Source organism: Schistocerca cancellata, unplaced genomic scaffold (genome assembly GCF_023864275.1).
Source record: "Schistocerca cancellata isolate TAMUIC-IGC-003103 unplaced genomic scaffold, iqSchCanc2.1 HiC_scaffold_351, whole genome shotgun sequence".
NCBI classification, from domain to species: domain Eukaryota; kingdom Metazoa; phylum Arthropoda; class Insecta; order Orthoptera; family Acrididae; genus Schistocerca; species Schistocerca cancellata.
Window position 1 is genome coordinate 152,501 of NW_026046369.1, and position 5,000 is coordinate 157,500.

Consider the following 5,000-nt stretch of genomic DNA (forward strand, 5'->3'; position numbering starts at 1 on the left):
CGTATCCTACTATTGGTGCTAAAATGCAGTTATGATACATTTTTGTTGCCAACGGAGGTAGATGAAAGCGCCGTTGGGCTATACTAATCAGTTTATTTAAGACTGCTAATGCTTTTGAAGCAACATGATTAATATGTGGCACATAACTCCATGCCTCATCTATGAGGACGCCCAAATATTTCGCAACTCGTGTACGCGCCACTACTTTATTGTCTAATCTTATGATGGGGTCACGGGCCAATTTGCCCTTAAGGAGAATGTATTGAGATTTGTGAGGTGCAATTTCTAACTTAGAAGATTTACACCATTGTGTTAAGATCTCGAAAACATGGCCTGCATTTGTCTCTATTTCGGTACGACTGTCGCCCTCGATAAGGACGAGGAGATCATCTGCATATGCCACGACTCCTAGTGCTACATTGTTCTCCTCAAGAGTTCTCAGCAGAGGATCCATGTTTATATCCCAGAACAAAGGGCCGCACACAGAACCCTGTGGACAGCCCTTTGTTATGTTCTTGAACACCACAGCACCAGGAGCCGCGATTTTAGCAACCCTATTCCGGCAGTAGTCCTTCAAACAACCGTATAGCATTACCGGACACTCAATCTCCCGAAGACGAGAGAAAAGCGCCGGCCACCACAGGTTGTCGAAGGCACCGGAGATATCCACCATGACTCCAAGAACATATTTCCTTGTAGATGAGTGTACAATACTTGCGACCTTATTTACGGCATCAGATGTTGATTTGCCTTTACGGAAACCGTATTGCATGTCACTCATTCCACGAAGGATTCTGTGACTTGACAGCCTTGAGACCAGCAGCTTCTCAAGCGCCTTTCCCAGGACATCCAAGAGGCATATAGGCCTGTAAGACTTTGGTATTGTTGGATCTTTGTCAGGTGACTTCTTTATTATTATAACTTCCGCAGTCTTCCAGCGAGTTGGGAAGGACTGTGTTTCCAGACACCTGTTGTATATCTTTGCAAGGCCTGGGGCCAACTTGTGCACAATATTCTGCAGAACTTCCGCAGGTATTGCGTCTGGCCCTGGGGCCTTGCGTCTGGCAAAAGAGAGTATAGCTGTTTGTACCTCCTCAATCGAGAAGGGGTATACTTGTAGTTCATTATTGTACTCCGTCTGTTCCTGCATCCTAATCTCCTGTTGCATCTCGTTGTCCGTTTCCGGTCGGTCGTCGGGGAGGAGCACATTAAGTAACTCCTCAGCTGTCTCCACCCAGTCTTTCGTCATACTGTCATTGTCTCCAAGTCTTACTGTCGAGAGATGCATTGGGGAATGTATCTTCTCTCTCACCATTTTATATGGGATACCCCATGGGTCTAGGGTAAGATGAGACTTTACAAAGTCCTCCCAGCTTCGCTGGCGATGTTGCCTTAGGGTTTCTTTGAAAATCCATTTTCGTCTCCTGTACAAGGCAAGATGGTATTGCCTTTCGTCCCGGGTGAAAGACGCCTGATAGCTGCGCCGAGCCCTTCTCATAGACTGCCTGAGCCGAGTGAGCTCCGGAGTCCATGGAGAGGTCGTTTCGCGTATGAGACGTCTTCGCGTCGGTATCGCTGCGGCCACTGCCGCCTTTATAGAGACAATCAAGGCCTCAACAGCCTCTTCCACGTTAAACGGGCCGTCTTCCAACTCTGGAGGATTGAACTCTGCCTCCAGCAGGCCCCAATCGGCTCTCCCGTAATCATATTGCGTTGTCCACCCCTCTGGCACGTGTTCCGCAAGTAGTGCTACTGAAAATTCAATTATGTTATGGTCACTTGTTGTAAGATTTTCTAAAACTTTCCAACTCTGAATATTATTTGCTACGTTAACTGAACTCAGCGTCACATCTATGTGAGACGCTGCCCCGGCTCGACTCCTATAGGTAGGAGGGTTGCCAGGGAGGTTTATTACATGTAATTGATGTTCCATTATGAAATCTTCGAGCGCAATTCCTCTTTGATCCTGGGCTCCACTGTGCCAGAGAGGGGATTTTGCGTTACTATCCATTGTAATAATGAGTGGTCTGCCAGCCAGGGCACGCAAGACAGTTGTCAAATGCCTCAGGTATATTTGTATTTGGTCTCTGTATTGACAATAAACATTTATGAAGAACCAATGTGTATTACAATAATTTATCTCGATTACAGTCACATGTGTATTACAAAACTGTGTTAGAACAGTAGTTTTGATTGACTTGTTTATTATAACAATGACTGACATAGGGTTTTGACCAGTCGAGATCACCTGAGCTGTTCCAGGGAGGCCTGGGACCCTGCCTGAGGCAGAGTACGGCTCTTGTATTAATAAGATGTCAGTATATCTTTCTTCAGCTAATTTGCAGAGCTCCTGAGTAACCAGTGAGCTCCGCATTGTATTTATCTGCATACAATTTAGTCTAGTCATGGGAATCTGGTGTAATAGTGGCTTGCAGGCCAAGCCTGGGCAGGATCAAAGGCGATTCTGCCGTGCATTCTAACCATATCTTCGTAAACTTTATTTAGATCAAATTTCCTACCCCTCCGGATGTAAACTTTCGAAACCAGATCAGATAGTTTATCGTATTCTGTGGGAATGTTTAAAGCAACAAGTTCTATGCAGTCTGCATCCTCCAGAGTTGGAAATGTGATTTTATTTCCACGGGGATGCCCAGCTCGGACCAGCTGCCTCAGTGCGGCGTTAAGAGTCTGTGAGTTTTCCAACCTAGACAACCGCAGAGTCTCCTCACATATTAGGTAGGTATTTCCAGGCGGACAATTGTTAAAAGATCGTTTCTGTTCTTGAGTGTCTATCTCTACATCATCTACATTTACACCATCACCCAGAGTTATTTTATTTACAGATGTAACTACTTTGATCAAGTCTACATTCTCATCTACTTCATCCATTTTTACACCATCACCATAAGTTAATTTATTTACAGACGTGGCTACTTTAATCAAGTCTGCAGTCTCTTTATCTGTTCCCTTTGCAGGACCATCAGACGCAGACGCCGACGGCTCCGCCCCATCTCGACGAGAAGCGGAACCCACCGCCATGGCCGCCGACGGTCCCAGTGACTCCGGAAGGCCGCCCCTGGAGGCCATGAAGGACCCGACCTGACAGGAGAAGTCCTCCGTCTCGGGCTGCACTTCAGGCACCGGCACAGCATAGATCTCCCCCTCCCTCCGCGAGGAGCTGTCTCCACCCGGGGAGGCGAGACCCGCCAGCCCAGTCGCCCTCACCACCATCGAACCTGGAAGACTCCCCCGGCAGGCCGGGGAACCTCCGACCTGGCACGAGAAGTCCGCTGTCTCCGGTTGTACAGTTGGCACTGGAACAGAGTAAACATTAGATATTTCCTCCTCTTGCTCACCATCCAAAGAGGACAGTGACTCTTGTAATTTCCTCCACCTTCCCGCATCTCTCAATGTTTTGCTTGGCGACTTCCTACGAGTGACCTTATAGCGTGTCGCCATAATCGGTCCTCTGGATTAGTCGCTGGAGAAGTAACTTGTAAGTCAAACACTCCTTACCAGGAGTGTTACATGTTCGCTTTCGATATCTGCATGGGATACAAAGTGGAGTATCTTTTGTGCAATTCTTTTTGTCATGGGTGTCACACCCGCAGTTGCCACACACGGGCTTCAAAAAGTTACAATATTTAGCAACATGGCCGTAGTCTTGGCACTTAGAGCACTTTGCTAAGGCCGTATAATCTTTCACTGAAATTGCATTGTAACCAATGTATAGCCTATTTGTCACTATTATCTGCTTTCTCAGTACAGGTGCAACCTCAATTGCGTAGTGTACCGTATTTCGGTCACGAGGACCTGCTTTAAAACGTATTTTTAACTGCTCGTTAAACTCCTCACGAGTCATTTTTTCCTCAAAATTCTGTGCGTATAAACAATCTGTTACATCGTCCTGAGACATGTACGACGGTACGTCGTACATCATCATTAGGGGGCGACGTTTGCGTGGTTTCTCACATATAAATGAGTCTTTTAGTTTCTGGTTGTTCATTATTTTGTCGCTATCCTCAGTTGAGGCCACTTCTACAATTAGTACATTTTTTGTTGTTCTTATATTGTTAATTTTGATCTTGTCTACACGCGGGTTTATGCTCTGTTCAAATTTTTCTTTGGCCTTTTTAACATCCTCACCCTTTTTTGGTTTTATGAAAAGAGTTGGGACTGATTTTTCCACGTTTTGTTTTATAGTCTCCTGGACTGTTCTTTTAATTGCCGGTGCTGCCGCTAACGCAGCTGCATAAGTCTTTTGTGGTCTTTGTTGCTCTTTGCGCAGGCGTTCATTTTCCGCCTTTACCTCTGCGTACTGACCCTCTAGTTTGGCATGAGCCAGGGCCCAGTTCGCAATGTCTTCTTTAATCACCCTGATTTGATCAGCAGTGATCTTTCCATGCTTAACACTTCGGTCAAGCAACCTTAAAAAGCGTGCATGTCGTTCCATCACAGTCTGCTCAGCATTCAAATCGATAGGAGCTTCCTGCTCCGAAAGCGCCGTTTCACCCTCTGTTTGCTCAGCCATGATTAGAGAGTGAAAAAAGAAAGTGGGGCCCGTCTGTTTCCCCCGACCGGCACCTCTGGCATGGGGGGGGGCTATTGTGCAGCTCGCTCACCAGTCCCGCCCCTTGACCAAGAGCATTTTGAGCTGCTGGGTTTAGCGAGCCGTTTCCAGCTCACTAGTCCCCTTCCACGACCGCATCACTGAGGATTTCACCCGTCCCTCCCCGGCAAATGCCCACCGCATTCCGGAGAGGCGGATTCACCTCTCGGCCTTCGCCCCCTACTAGGCCGAGTTTCCACCTTACGGCCAGGGACCCAGTCCTACCCAGGTGCTGGGTCGGTCCCCCAGACGTTCGGGGGTCTGGCCCCATCTAACCTAGCCAGGGACATGTCACCACGCCCTGGCTTGGCGGAACATGTCCGGGACTTCCCGTTCACGGCGATGAGCCTTTGCCGGCTCAGGCCGCGATCCCTCCCCAGCAAATGCGGCC